Below are 16955 nucleotides of genomic sequence, written 5' to 3' on the forward strand. Positions count from 1 at the left end.
TCAAAGCATGTGCACATCACCTATCGATTTTACATGCATCGACTCTCGTACTAAACTTCTTCCGCTAGATCGTGCTGCTATCTTAGCATAACCTATACGCATGACCTTAAAGTACAAAGAATAGCCATGTTTCAAAGCGTGTACACATTACCTATCGATTTTACATGCATCGACTCTCGTACTAAACTTCTTCCGCTAGATTGTGCTGCTATCTTAGCATAATTTTATACACATGAACTTACAGTGCAAAGAATAGCCATGTTTCAAAGCGTGTACACATTACCTATCGATTTCACATGCATCAAATATCGCACTAAACTTCATCCACTAGATTCTGCCGCTATCTTAGCATAACTTATACGCATGAACTTAAAGTACAAAGAATAGCCACGTTTCAAAGCGTGTACACATTACTTATCGATTTTGCAAGCATCGACTCTCGTACTAAACTTCTTCCGCTAGATTGTGCTGCTATCTTAGCGTAACCTATACGTATGACCTTAAGGTACAAAGAATAGCTATGTTTCAAAGCGTGTACACATTACCTATCGATTTCGCATTCATCGACTCTCGTACTAAACTTCTTACGTTAGACTGTGCTGCTATCTTAGCCTAACCTATACGCATGAACTTAAAGTACGAAGAATAACCATGTTATAAAGCGTGTACACGTCACCTATCGATTTTGCATGCATCAAATATCGTACTAAACTTCTTGCGCTAGATTGTGCTGCTATCTTAGCATAACTTATACCCATGAACTTAAAGTACAAAGAATAGCCATGTTTCAAAGCGTGTACATATTACTTATCGATTTTGCAAGCATCGACTCTCGTACTAAACTTCTTCCTCTAGATTGTGCTGCTACCTTAGCATAACCTATGTGCATGAACTTAAAGTACAAAGAATAACCATGTTTCAAAGCGTGTACACATCACCCTGAACTTCTTCCGCTAGATTGTACTCCTATCTTAGCATAACCTATACGCGCGAACTTAAAGCATAACAAATAACGATGTTTAACAGCGTGTACACATCACCTATTGATTTTGCATGCATCGACTATTTTTTTACCGCCAGAGTGTACAACGATCGCATATGTGTATTGCTAACGTATGTGTATAAAGTTAAAGCACAAAGAATAGCTATGCTCCAAAGCGTGTACACATCACCTATCGATTTTGCATGCATCGACTATCGTACTAAACTTCTACCGCTAGAGTGTACAACGTTCACAATTGTGTGCTGCTACATATGTGCGTGAACTTAAAGCACAAAGAATAGCGTGTACACAACACCAGTCAATTTTGCACGCATTAACTCTTGTACTAAACTTCTTCCACAACAGCGTGCGATCATCGCTTGTGTGTGCTGCAATCTTAACATAACCTATGTGCATGAAGTTAAAGCATAAAGAATACCCAAGTTCAAAGCGTGTACACATCACCTATCGATTTTGCATGCATCGTTTTTCTTACAAAACTTTTTCCACTAGAGCGTGCAACAACCTTATACGTATGATGCTAACTTAGTATAACTTATACGCATGAACTTAAAGCATAAAGAATACTGATGTATAAAAATCTTGTGAACATAGCAGCAGCAGCAGTAAGAATAGCAATGTTTTAAAAGCATGTACGCATTGAATATCGATTATACACGTATCAACTTCTTCCTCTAGATTGTGCTGCTACCTTAGCATAACCTATGTGCATGAACTTAAAGTACAAAGAATAACCATGTTTCAAAGCGTGTACACATCACCCTGAACTTCTTCCGCTAGATTGTACTCCTATCTTAGCATAACCTATAAGCGCGAACTTAAAGCATAACAAATAACGATGTTTAACAGCGTGTACACATCACCTATTGATTTTGCATGCATCGACTATTTTTTTATCGCCAGAGTGTACAACGATCGCATATGTGTATTGCTAACGTATGTGTATAAAGTTAAAGCACAAAGAATAGCTATGCTCCAAAGCATGTACACATCACCTATCGATTTTGCATGCATCGACTATCGTACTAAACTTCTACCGCTAGAGTGTACAACGTTCGCAATTGTGTGCTGCTACCTATGTGCGTGAACTTAAAGCACAAAGAATAGCGTGTACACAACACCAGTCAATTTTGCACGCATTAACTCTTGTACTAAACTTCTTCCACAACAGCGTGCGATCATCGCTTGTGTGTGCTGCAATCTTAACATAACCTATGTGCATGAAGTTAAAGCATAAAGAATACCCAAGTTCAAAGCGTGTACACATCACCTATCGATTTTGCGTGCATCGACTTTCGTATTAAACTTCTTCAACTAGAGTGTGCGACAACCTTATAAGTATGCTGCTAACTTAGTATAACTTATACACATGAACGTAAAGCATAAAGAATAAAGATGTATAAAAATATTGTGAACATAGCAGCAGCAGGAAGAATAGCAATATTTTAAAACCGTGTACGCATTGCCTATCGATTGTACATGCTTCAACTAGAGTACAAAACTTCTCCCGCTAGAGTGTGCTGCTATCTTAGCATAACCTATGTGCACGGATTTAAAGCACGGTGAATAGTTAAGTTTCAAAGTGTGTACACAACACCTATCGATTTTGCATGCATCAACTCTCGTACTAAACACATCCCGCTAGAATGTACAACGTTCGCATGTGTTCGCTCTGCTACTTTAGCATGACCTATGCGAACGAACTTAAAGCATAAAGAATAGCGATCTTTGAAAATCTTGCGAACATAGCAGCGGTAAGAATAGCAAGGTTTAAAAGCGTGTACATATCATCTTTTGATAATGCATGCATCTTCTACTAGAGCACGTGACCATCGCTTGTAAGTGTGCTGCTATCTTAACATAACCAATGTGCACGAACTTAAAGCATAAAAAAAGTTATGAGTAAAAATTTTGTGAACATAGCAGAGTGTTTACTACGTAGGTGTAGACATTGAACTTTGCATGCTGAAGCAGCATACTACGTGACCGTGACGTCACGACCACGTACTCTTGTTTAGTAAACCAAGCCACGTGCTTCTTTGACAGCTGTCTTCTTGACGGACCCTAACCTCACATTGAAGGACAATAGAGCGTCGCTAACCGCACTGCTGCCATCTTTACGGCGGTAAACCTCAAGGCTGCTACCTTATGCATGTTATAGCGCGGAATTTATAATCCAACAACAGAACGTCGCTAACCTCACTCTTGCCATCTTTACGGCGGTAAACCTCAAGGCTGCCACCTTATGCATGTTACAGCGCGGAATTTAAAATCCAACAACAGAACATTGCTAACCTCACTCTTGCCATCTTGAAAAGTTCAGTGTTCCAAACACTAGTTCGAAAAACGTAACTCATCGCACCTCGGGGATTTTATTAGGTAAGACGTAACCCCTAGGTTCCATTCCTTGTTCTGAACATAAAACCATTTACCAATAAAGATTAATTTTCTACACTTAACAAAGTACAAGCGTTCTTGCTGATAGCGATCGATGAGGTTGTAGTACCCCCTAACATGTTCTAAACACATGTTGTATTGAGTACAGTGTTCGATTCTAGTCTTGATCACTTATTTTGTGTTCTGAACACATCGATCAATGTTCTGATCACATGTTGTATCGAGTACAGTGTTCAATTCTAGTCATGATCACTTATTTTGTGTTCTGAACACATCAATCAATGTTCTGATCACATGTTGAAGTTAACAACATCGATTACAGTGTTCTATTCTAGTCTTGTTATGTTTCAATCTGATCAAGGGTATCCCATGACATATTCTAAACACATGATGTATTGAGTACAGTGTTCGATTCTAGTCTTGATCACTTATTTTGTTTTCTGAACGCATCAATCAATGTTCTGATCACATGTCGTATCTAGTACAGCGTTTGATTCTACTCTTCTTATGCTTCGAAAGTCTAAACATGCACAATAATGTTATCGCTGCACACGCTTGCCTTCGCGATGCAGGTTTAAACTTGTTCGATATAAAGCTATGCCTTGACATAAGAGGCGGAGGAGGAGGTAGAGAAGGAGGAGGAGGAGGAGGAGGAGGAGCATGATAAGGCCTTAACAGCCTATGTATAGTCGCCATTGTTTAAGGATGATAGCTGTCAAAAGAATTTTTCAAATTATCCACCACCACATTTCAGCTAAAGAGGGCAGCAGGGTGCTCTGTTGATTAAGCACATAGAATTTCAAATTGCCCTCCACCGCATGCATAACAGCAGCTGTTAAATCATTGGTCAGAAAAATTTTGTCCGTTTTGCTCTACGATACACTGCTTTCGAGATATTTAACATTTTGCATTTAAACCCCAAATTTAATGAATCGAACTAGCACGACACGTTAGCCTCTAAGCTAAGAGCAGCAGCCATCTTGCGCAAGCACCCTTAAAGCGTCTCATAAGGAGTTGTGTATAGCCGCCATCTTGTGTCCGCCATCTTGCGCAAGCATCCTTAGGGCGTCTCTAGTCATCTTGTGCAAGGACCCTTAAGCCACCTCATAAGAGCAACCGCCATCTTGCGCAAGCATCTCTAGGGCGTCTCATAAGGAGCCATGTATAACCGCCATCTTGCGCAAGCATCCCAAGGGAGTCTATGTATAGCGGTTATCTTGCATAAGCACCTTTAAGGAGTCATGTATAGCCACCATCTTGTGCAATTAGCGTCGAGAGATAGCTGATGTAGAATTTTTCTTTTTAAATTATCCGCCACCATATTTCAAAAGGAGCCATGTATAACCGCCATCTTGCGCAAGCAACCCAAGGGAGTCTATGTATAGCGGCCATCTTGCATAAGCACCTTTAAGGAGTCATGTATAGCCACCATCTTGTGCAATTAGCGTCGAGAGATGGCTGCTGTAGAATTTTTCTTTTTAAATTATCCACCACCATATTTCAACTAAAGAGTGTAGCACTGTGCTCAAAGATGGCGGATGACAGCTGACAAAAAAGCGCGTGAGTTTGTTTACTAAACAAGAGCACGTGGAATTTGCCGCCACCACATAGATGGCAGCACGGTGCTCTCTTGATTAAAGATGGCGGATGACAGCTAACAGAACTTTTCAAATTGCCCGCTACTACAGAGAGCAGCACGGTGCTCTGTAGATTAAAGATGGCGGATGACAGGTGATGAAATTACCCGCATGATAGCAGCACAGTGCTCTATTGATTAAAGATGGTGGATGACAGCTGTCAAAAAAAGCACGTGGCTTTGTTTACTAAACAAGAGCACATAGATTTTTTTCAAATTGCCGCCACCACATTTCAAAGGTATCTAGCTAAAGAGCGCAGCACAGAGGTTTGTGATGCAAGATGGCGGATGACAGCTGTCAGAAAAAAGCACGTGAGTTTGTTTCCAAACAAGAGCATGTAGAATTTTTCAAATTGCCGCCACCACGTAGAGGGCAGCACGGTGCTCTCATGATTAAAGATGGCTGCTGTCACGCGGAATTGCCTGCCACCACAGGTATCTAGCTAAAGAGGGCAGCATGGTGCTCAAAGATGGCTGCTATCAAAAAGCATTTTTCAAATTATCCGCCTCAAAGGTAAGTAGCTAAAGAGGGCAGCACTGTGCTCTATAGATTAAAGATGGTGGATGACAGCTGTCAAAAAAGCATGTGGATTTGTTTATCTCACGCTAGTGAGGTTAAGTTGGTAGCACTAAGGTTTAGGCCCGTCAAGATGGCAGCACTGCGGATGATAGCTGTGACGAATTTACATCTACTACGATAAAGAGGGCAGCACTGTGCTCTATAGATTAAAGATGGCGGATGTCAGCTGTCAAGAAAGCACATGGCTTTGTTTCCAAACAAGAGCACGTGGAATTTGCCGCCACCACATTTCAAAGGTAAGTAGCTAAAGAGGGCAGCACGGTGCTCTCTGGATTAAAGATGGCGGATGGCAGCTGTCAAAAAAAGCGCATGGGTTTGTTTCCAAACAAGAGAATGTAGAATTTTTCAAATTGCCGCCACCACATAGAGGGCAGCACGGTGCTCTCTTGATTAAAGATGGCTGCTGTCACGTGAAATTGTCTGCCACCACAGGTATCTAGCTAAAGAGGGCAGCACGGTGTACAAAGATGGCTGCTGTCAAAAAGCATTTTTCAAATTATCCGCCACCACATTTCAAAGGTAAGTAGCTAAAGAGGGCAGCACTGATCTCTATAGATTAAAGATGGCGGATGACAGCTGTCAAAAAACACGTGGCTTTGTTTACCTCACGCTAGTTAGGTTAAGTTGGTAGCACTAAGGTTTAGACCCGTCAAGATGGCAGCACTGCGGATGACAGGTGACGAAAGAGGGCAGCACAGTGCTTTGTGGTTTAAAGATGGCGGATGACAGCTGTCAAAAAGCACGTGGCTTTGTTTACCTCTCGCTAGTTAGGTTAAGTTGGTACCACTAAGGTTTATTCCCGTCAAGATGGCAGTACTGAGGTTTGCGATGCGGTGTTGTCTGTCAAAAAGCATGTGGCTTTGTTTACAAATCTGTCAAAAGCACGTGGCTGTCAAAAAACACGTGGCTTTGTTTACCTCATGCTAGTTAGGTTAAGTTGGCACTACTGGGGTTTAGGCCCGTCAAGATGGTAGTACTGAGGTTTGCGATGCGTTGTTGTCGATGACAGCTGTCAAAAAGCACGTGGCTTTGTTTACAAATCTGTCAAAAAGCACGTGGCTGTCAAAAAGCACGTGGCTTTGTTTACCTCGCGCTTGTGAGGTTAAGTTGGCACTACTGAGGTTTAGGCCCGTCAAGATGGCAGTACTGAGGTTAGCGGTGCGTTGTTGTCTGTCAAAAAGCACGTGGCTTTGTTTATCTCGCGCTAGTTAGGTTAAGTTGGCAGCACTGGAAGAGGCCTCTGGCTGAGGTGGAGGAGGCCACTGGGAGGCCACTGGCTGAGGAGGAGGAGGAGGTGGCCACTGGGAGGCCACTGGCTGAGGAGGAGGAGGAGGTGGCCACTGGGAGGCCACTGGCTGAGGAGGAGGAGGAGGCCACTGGCTGAGGAGGAGGCCTCTCCCGAGAGCCGGAGGAGGAGGAGGCGGCCGAATCCCTGCATTATACTACTTGCATTCTTCAAAATTGACGTGTCTACATATCTCTTCAAAATAAGAACAGCTGTTAGATAACTCAAAATAATGGATTACCCCAAGGAAGTGCTCTTGCACTATTTATCTATAAATCTACACTAATGACCAACCAATTACTCCCTAAGTCAAGCAGTTTAACTACGCTGATGACACAGCAGTGGCAGCACAGGGGAATACATTTGAAGAGGTTGAAGAAAATCTGGCAAAATCTCTCGAAGACTTGCTACATACTACGAGAACAATCATTTGAGACTCAACCCCAGCAAAACTCAAGTTTGTAACTTTCATGTACGTAACAAAGAAACCAGTAGGAAACTGTGCGTGGAATGGAGAGGAGTAATACTTGAACACTGTTATATACCAAAGTACCTTAGTGTGAAACTGGACTGAACATTGTCTTTCAAACAACACTGTCAGAATACCAAACAAAAGATGTGCGTTAGGAATAATATTATTAGAAAACTAACAGGCACATCTTGGGGTGCATATCCTCATGTCCTAAGCACTTCTGCCCTGGCTCTCTGCCTATCAACTGCAGAATATGCATCACCCGTTTGGAGAAACTCTGCCCATGCTAAGCAAGTAGAGATAACTGTGAACGAGTCTGGCCGCATAATTACAGGGTATCTGAGACCAACTGCAACAGGAATCGCAGGAATCGCCCCTCCTCGCGTAGGAAGGGAAGTAGCAGCGGAAGTCGAACGTCGGAAGCAATCAACCGATCCACGTCACCCTCTTTACAGCCATCAAATGCAGCTCGTTAGACTCAGGTCATGGAAGAGATTTTTAAGAACAGCCATACCACGTGTTGATACGCCAAAAAAACAAAGGCGTGAACTGTGGCAACAGCAAGTACTTAATCAATAACAAATAATAATGCTACTTGAGTTATGTCCCACTAACTACTTTTACGGTTTTCGGAGACGCCGAGGTGCCGGAATTTCGTCCCTCAGGAGTTACTTTATGTGCCAGTAAATCTACCGACACGAGGCTGACATTTTTGAGCATCTTCAAATATCATCGGACTGAGCCAGGATCGAACCTGCCAAGTACTTAACCCATCCCTGAGTTTAAAGGAAGAACCTTCTGCAGATTTTCGCCGTTCGTATCCCGTCTGGAAGACCCTCAATCGACTGCGGAGAGGTGTTTCAAAGTGCAAGTTTAATCTAGTTAATTGGGCCTATGTACAGGGAGGCATGACATTTGATTGTGAACTACTACAGCATGAAAAACACTTCCTGGTTTGTCAGCATTTACCATCACCGTGCACAAAGGAAGCTGTCCTTGTAGTCGAATATTGGAAAAATATAATTTAGCAGTGTATCTGGACACGGAAAATAAAATATATTATTATTATTATTATTATTATTATTATTATTATTATTATTATTATTATTATTATTATTATGGTGTTTTAATTACCAATTTTCTTGGTTTTTCTGCTGCACTTTGCGTCCTTCACACCTTGTGAGTTGGGGCTGAGACTTCCCACAAGGTGCGTGGATCATACATTTGGTTAACACTGTGAAGATATCAGGGTCTTTTGTTGGGTCGTGGAGCTCAACAGATATAATATCATCAATTCGCGCGGCGGGATTTGGTCAGCCAACCATATTAAATTGTGCGAGTGCGGCAATCCGCGCTTTTGAAATTCAATTGTGTGCTCCAAACACATGACCCTACGTTATAACGTCCATTAATTTCAACTGGTCCTGTCTGAATATTTTCGCAATTAAGTCGTGGCCGTCACTGGGTACTTGATCATTATTTTGTGAGCATTTCATTTATCTTTGCTCAAGTAAAATTACACGAGAAGTTGATGAATTAGTACGATAGCCTGTATGTCCTCACGTATATCATAGCATATTCAGTATATTCATGCATGTGTCTGGGACTACCTGTAAATGTCACTGGCAGTATGACTAAAGTCCCTACGCCTTGGTTACTGTCATTTGCTGCAGCATCTCTAGAGTGAATGTATTCCTCAACTCTCAGTATATTCTGATTTAAACGATTAAAAAGAAGACCCTCACTCTCAGTTAACTGTCTACAGTTTTATATTAAATTCTCTAAAGATTATCCTGAATACATAGAAACCCATCGCTGAAACTTTATTCCTGGTTGCTTCACGTGTACCGGGCGAGTTGGCCGTGCGCGTAGAGGCGCGCGGCTGTGAGCTTGCATCCGGGAGATAGTAGGTTCGAATCCCACTATCGGCAGCCCTGAAAATGGTTTTCCGTGGTTTCCCATTTTCACACCAGGCAAATGCTGGGGCTGTACCTTAATTAAGGCCACGGCCGCTTCCTTCCAACTCCTAGGCCTTTCCTATCCCATCGTCGCCATAAGACCTATCTGTGTCGGTGCGACGTAAAGCCCCTAGCAAAAAAAAAAAAATAGCTTCACGTGTAGATGGGTTGATCTGCCCATCTCCACGTCGAGAGAATATCACTGGGTACCGTAGAGAATCATAATATCTATGTGTTACTGAAATGCTCTGCAGTTAATTGCATCGTCGTTGGATTATAATATCACGTTAACGAAATTTGTCGGCTGATTTAAGCACTGAGAGTTTGTCTACTTGAGGAGCATTTATACGTCGTTCTTGTTCACCTGCTTGTTTTTAATGATCCATTGGAAAACGTTTCAATGCTGTTGTAAAATATTTAAAATGACAATTGTGTTCGTGGAACATCCTTTGTAATTTTAACACAATCTGATGCCTAGTTCCCAAGATGCAGTGGTAGGAATTTTGTGGTTTAATCGGGCAGGGAAAACAATGATCTCACCTTGTAGTTAATCTGAGACGTTCAACTGCTGATGTGGTGGCGTTGTACCTTCTGATGTTGATGATGATGATTATGCTTGTTGTTTTAAGGGGCCTAACATCACAGGTCATCGGCCTCTACCTTCTGATGTTGTTAAGAAAATGTTTTGACTCGATGTATCTCCCGATGTGTAAGACGAGAATTCATATGGTGATTTTAATTGGGATAATTTAATTTTTCCACTTTGTATCTCCATTTATCGGATGGTAACGTCGGACTGTGTGACTCAGACGGTTGAGGAACTGGCCTTTTGACCCCAACTTGGCAGGTTCGATGCTGGCTCAGTACAATGGTATTTGAAGGTGCTCAAATACGTCAGCGTCATGTCGGTAGATTTACTAGCTCGCAGAAGAACTCCTACGGAACTAAATTCCAAAAACCCTAAAAGTAGTTAGTGGGACGTATATCAAAATAACATTATTATTATTATTATTATTATTATTATTATTATTATTATTATTATTATTATTATTATTATTATTATTATTATTATTATTATTCTGATGGTAACACTTGCATATTGCGAGTCATCCTTATGCCAGTCGAAATTGAATCCTTACAATAAAAAAGTAAAATGTTCTGCAGCCCTTGAGATTCTGGCCTGGTTCGTATATAAATTGAGAGCTGCTTCCCTAAGTAGAAGAGTGTGTGTCAGTGTGTGTGTGGAGTTCGTGCGGCGAGCAGCGGGCGAGAACACGGATCCTCTATGCCACAGTCGAACTCGCCGGTTGACTCGTGGGGTCCGCGACCCTACGCGAATGATAGTCTCATTTCGCCGAGTTCAAAACTTAAACTCCACAGTACTGAGTTCGGACTTGTAAACATTTCAAAGCCACGCGAGTGATAGTCTCATTACGCCGAGTTCAAGACTTAGACTCCACATTCCAACTTATAAATATATCAGCGATGTTCAAGTGATAGTCTTATTTTGCCGAGTCTCCGATTTAAACTTTTTAACACTGTGTGTGGACTTGTAAATTTTCCGTGATTCACGGGTGATAGAATCTAGCCTCACTTAAGAGTGGTTTAAACTTTAATGGTAATCTATTCGGACAGATGTTTCAAACTTACATTTCTTACAAGTGTTCATAACCCGTGATTGATGAAACAATCCGAACGGTGATAAATTGTGAACGATATTCGCCTTGCCAACTAATTGAAATACTTCGAAAATTTTGTGTGTCAGATTTAGAACTCTTCAGGCTGTGACAAGAGATGATTTAATGAATTAATTTCAATTTATGACTGTGTCATCGCACTTATAGAAATCGTGGGATTTTTTAATATCTCGTGCATTCGGAGTAGACATTATACTGTGATTAGTTTCAATCCGTGTCGTACGCATTTAATCTGTGCAGATATTGAACTATGAGTTAATGATAGACTGTGAAACACGTATTCGAACTGTGCATTCGCTATAGACAATGAGCGGTGTGTTAATGACTGACTATGGATATTTATTTAGGCCGTGCATTCATGGTAGACATTGAACTGTGTTCATCATCATCATCATCTGTTTACCCTCCAGGTTCGGCTTGTACCCTCGAACTCAGCGGGGGATCCCACCTCTACCGCCTCAAGGGCAGTGTCCTGGAGCTTCAGACTCTTGGTCGGGGGATACAACTGGGGAGTATGACCAGTACCTCGCCCAGGCGGCCTCACCTGCTATGGTGAACAGGGGCCTTGTAGGGGGATGGGAAGATTGGAAGGGATAGGCAAGGATGAGGGAAGGAAGCGGCCGTGGCCTTAAGTTAGGTACCATCCCGGCATTCGCCTGGAGGAGAAGTGGGAACCACGGAAAACCACTTCGAGGATGGCTGAGGTGGGAATCGAACCCACCTCTACTCAGTTGACCTCCCGAGTATGAGTGGACCCCGTTCCAGCCCTCGTACCACTTTTCAAATTTCGTGGCAGAGCCGGGAATCGAACCCGGACCTCCGGGGGTGGCAGCTAATCACGCTAACCACTACACCACAGAGGCGGCTTGAACTGTGTTAAGAGGCGAAACACGTAATTGAACCGTACACTCGTGGTAGACATTGAACTGTGCTAAGAAGTGAATTACGTATTCGAACTTTGCATTCATGGTAGACATTTACCGTGAAATTAAACTGTGGGTTTTCAACAGACAGTATCTTTTTCATGTGATCAAACCATGGACTGTGGAATAGTGAAACCCATTTCATTTAATTTCAAATTAATGAACCAAATCGGTTTGCAAATGAAACATTTTCTTTTTCAAGTAATTGAGTTAAAATTGCACGTAACCCTAAACAAATATTTTGTGTGAGATAATTTAAAACTGTTTCAAGTATCAAATTTTCCTTAGTCAATTTTGTTGACATTTGGTTACGTTACACTACGAGGGATTCTTTTCTTCAACATTGAAATCTGTTATTCAAGAAACTCTTTCCGTGTCCCAGGTGCTAATGTGTACAGTCATAAGTCATTCTCCTTGTAACCAAATCTCAATGCTCACATTACTACGTCATCCCGATCTTCTGGACGTCGTATGGATATTCCAGTACTAGAATTTCCATCGTGGGAGAAATCGTGGTTCCATGGTGCCGAGAGGAGACTGATTGCAGTACGAGGAGAGCAGAACTGTTTCCTGCATATTTGCTGTATGAAGGTGATATAATTTTGGACTTTGTTAATAAATTCGGAATTTTAAAAAAGAACTTCAGAATCATTTCAAGACACCCCTCTTCCTCAGTAAGAACTTCAATCAGAAACGGTACACGCCCTGTGCCTAACTCATGCTCATCAAAGTACTGTATTACTGTTACAATACAGTAGATAGCAGCAAATAAGTCATCCTTCTTTACATGAATCAATATGGCACAACTGGACGAAAGACCAATTACCATGGAAGCTGTTGACTCTGCCCGTTTTAATAGAATATGTGTATCATATTCAAATGTATCAATCGATCCAAGATGAATGTCAATAAAACGCTGCTAGAGGATAACCGAGTAAATACATTTTCTCGACAGATTAGACTTGTTGATTTTAAGGAAGCGTGGATTACATCTTCTTGTTAATGTTCGAATGGTATTGTCACAACGAATGACATATCGATTCATGCAACATCTTGACAGACACAGGAGTGGACTTCATTTAGGAGCATACATTAGCGATCATTACATACCTAGCTGAAGCCCCCCAACCCGCCTGTGGGGAGGGGGGGGGCTGTAGAATAACACCCACGGTACACCCTGGCTGTCATAAGAAGCGACTCTAAAGTTTGGAGCGTGGGTTGACGACCACGGGGACCTTAGCTGAGTCCTGGAATTGCTTCCAATTACTTATGCCAGACTCCTGACTTTCATCTATCCTATCCGACCTCCCACGGTCAACTCTTGTTCTTTTCCGACTGCGCCGGTATTAGAGCACTCTAGGCCAAGGGAGTCTTTCATTTTCACGCCCTCCGTGGCCCTTGTCTTTCTTTGGCCGATACCTTCATTTTTCGAAGTGTCAGACCCCTTCCATTTTTTCTCTCTGATTAGTGTTATATAGAGGATAGTTGCTTAGTTGTACTTCCTCTTAAAACAATAACCACCACCATCACCTTGCTGAGGATAACTACTTATTTGTGTTAATCATCTTACTTTCATCCTTCCTATCCGGCGACCTCGATAATATAAAGTTTGTAGGGCCTATACGAGTCAGCATCTCATTATAAATAATAACATTTACTATATTTGACACAGTATCACTGGCGCCGTAGCCCTTGGAGGGCCCTGGCCTCTCCAATAGCAGTCGCCCACTCCTTTCGGTCCAGAGCTCTCCTTCTCCAGCCCCTAATACTTCCGAGACGCTGTCCAGCCATCCTGTCACCAGCATGTTGTCGAGGATCTGTTTTGCTTGGTCCTGGTCCATCTTTATGATGTGCCCGAGGTACCAAAGTATACTCTTCTTGGCCTCTGCGGCAATAGATTACCATACGCGTAGACTTCTTCACTGGTCTTCATGTACCATTCTCCTCGATCTTGAACCGTATGTAAGATCTTCTTCAAGATCTTTCTCTCCTAAACCCGTGGAAAGGTTTTGTCGCGCTTATTTAGGGTCCACATCTTGCACACATACAGCACCACTGGACGGATTACAACCATGTGCACAGTGAGTGTTAATCTTCTGGAGAACGTTACAGTCCTTAGTAACGTCTGGAAGACGAAGTAACTGGTCCCAGCTTCACTGACTCTGCGTCCTCATTCATGAGGGTTCCCAGTTTCTTAAACTGCGCCAATCTCTCGTAGGTGTCATCTGGACATTGCAGGCCTCTCACGCCGTGGAATCTTATTTTGTCTTGGCTGTTCACCAAGCACTTGGTCTCGTCCTAGTTTGTCAACGTATATCGTAATGCTTAACACTAATTCAATTACAATTACCGTAGAAACACATTTTGGGTGTGCAAAGCCGTACTTGTAGCTGCGTAAAATTGCATATGAGGGGTCTAGAACTGTATTTTACTGGCTAATTGATCAACTTTTGGTTCAGTGTAGGTGCCCAAATGTTTATTGTCAAAGTCTTTGATCTTGTAATTACACATTAAAACTCTCCAGCTTAAACAATCAGGAGTAACGGATACCATAGCAGTCATGTAAACAAACTCAGTTCTACTAACTGAACATGAACCTACCTATATTTATATTTTCCGAACTGACACCACATGATATCATTGGGCATGAAGTAGATATCCTTTCAAAAGGGTTTTCAGTTCAATGCAACATAAAGTTCATTTTCATAAAGTTCACTTTCCCAATGTGACATGCATGACAATCGGACACCTCAACAACGAAATAAATCACGGTTCCAACTCGCCAGTATCAGGTGCCGATTATCAGTACAACACAAGGGGTTACGTGACAGGCCCAGTGCGGAAGGCACACTACAAGAAGGGAAAGACGCGACAAAATACAGGAAAACTGGAAGCGTGGAAAATAAACCTGGAGGGGGGGCCATGTGGTTGACAAGGACAAGAGAGGAGTGGATCTTACAAGAATATGAACGCGTCAGTTAAAATAACACCACACCAATTCAACTTCCAAAGAATGAAAAAATCTAATTGAAATAAGTTAGTGGGTGGAAGCCCCACCAACAAGATGACGTAAGTTAAGTAAATGAACACAACTGTTTAAAATGTTTAAAACTTGTGAAAATAGGAAAATCTGTAAATATAAATAACATCTTAGTTAATAACTCATTTAAATCATATTCCAATTCATAGTAGTTAAATAGGGTAGTGAAAATTCACACTTCATCTTGAAAACTCGAAGGAAATGTAAAATTATAATTAAGAAAGGGATAAACATTTCAATCTAAAGGAAACATAGTTGAGAATGTAACCCTTGAGTAATAGCCATAGTCTTTGAATAACCAACCATTCCTTAGTAACACTAGCGTTTGCATTTATCAATTTCTCAAAGTTGTTGAACTGCAGTTTAATTAAAACCACAAATCAATTAAGAACAGTATTTAAAACTTTGTTTAATTCCATCGGTAATGGCCATAAGTGGTTTACTCGGGGTACCCCTGGTTACACTAAATTAAAATCATTTCTCGTAAAGCTTTGAAGTGTTTGGCTACACGCACTTACACACTTAAAGAACAGAATAAATAATCCCACAACAAATTACAGAAAATAAAACAAACCCAGGGGATAATATTACACTCCCACAAATATGGAAACAACGGACAGTTTCTCTAGTTGTTTGTACAGAGGAGCATAAGAAATAGTTAACGCGTTCCCGGTTATGAATGGCAAATCGACGTCGAGGAGAAAATGGCCACCGCACGTGTCTTGCATTTTTTGCGTTTTCTGAAGAATATTTCAAGCTCTAAAGGTCATCTTGGGTTCAGTATATTGGATGTGGTTACCACGATGAAACGTAAATAACGTTCTAGGCTTTCAATATTCAACGTAAAAAATGCAAAAGGTTAACACGAAGAATTCATATTTTCTTCAAATAACACCAATATTTATCCTCATGCCCCTAAGTTCCAAAATAAGAGTTTCAATGTAAAAACTGAAATAATGGTACTCAGGGGATGTTTTAAAAATATTCAAATTATTTTTATAAGAAGTGTTATAAATCTGAAACTATGTTACCAAACTATTCGAAATTTGAGAACATTCTTAATTTTGGCAACATATACGAAATCACAAAATATGGTAGATATCGTATTAAAATCAAGTCTTACACAACTCAGTAAGGTCCCCACTCAATTTGGGTCGGTAATTGATGTATACATGGCCTATTTTTACGGCTGGACGCCCTTCCTGACTCCAACCCTATATGGAGGAATTTATTCACTACTGCGTCTTTTGTGGTGACAGGTGGTATGCTATGTTATTTGTAGATGAAGGGAAGTGAATTGAGATTAAAATACGCACCAATTATTCAGGCCGGAGACATTTACCAAACACAAATAAAATACTCGACCCAACCAGAAATCGAACCCACGTATTAGAGGATGGTACGCTGACCAATTACTTGCACCAGGAACATAAAATTATATAACCAGTTAATATGATGATGTGTGTTATTCTTGGTTGTAAGAACATGATGAATTTACTTGGAAATGAATAAAAAATATCGATACAAAAACTATGCATTTACTAGCTGCTATACCAGTAGTTAATGTGGTAGTTCTGCCATCTAGAGGAGGTGAGTGACAACATGATAAAGTGGAATTCAAGAGGACAAATTGGGGCAAATATTATTTTACAGAACGACGAATAAAGTATTGAAATAAATTAGCAAGAGAAATGTTTCGATAAATGTCCAACTTCTTTGAAAATGTGTAAGAAAAATCTATGTAGACAATTGATAGGGAATCTGCCACCAGGTCGACTGCCCTAAACGCTGATCATTGATGATTTATTGATTGAGCAATGGAAACTTCGCTGACAGCAGCACTGCTGTCGATAAGTTTCAGAGGTTCTGGAACGCGTGACACGTTAAGATGTAATTCCCTCGAGAATCATTAGGGGCACGAAGGAAGTTCGAGTGACCTATTTATGTATAAATTTGCATTTAAA

This window comes from Anabrus simplex, chromosome 7, assembly GCF_040414725.1.
Source record: "Anabrus simplex isolate iqAnaSimp1 chromosome 7, ASM4041472v1, whole genome shotgun sequence".
Lineage (NCBI taxonomy): Eukaryota > Metazoa > Arthropoda > Insecta > Orthoptera > Tettigoniidae > Anabrus > Anabrus simplex.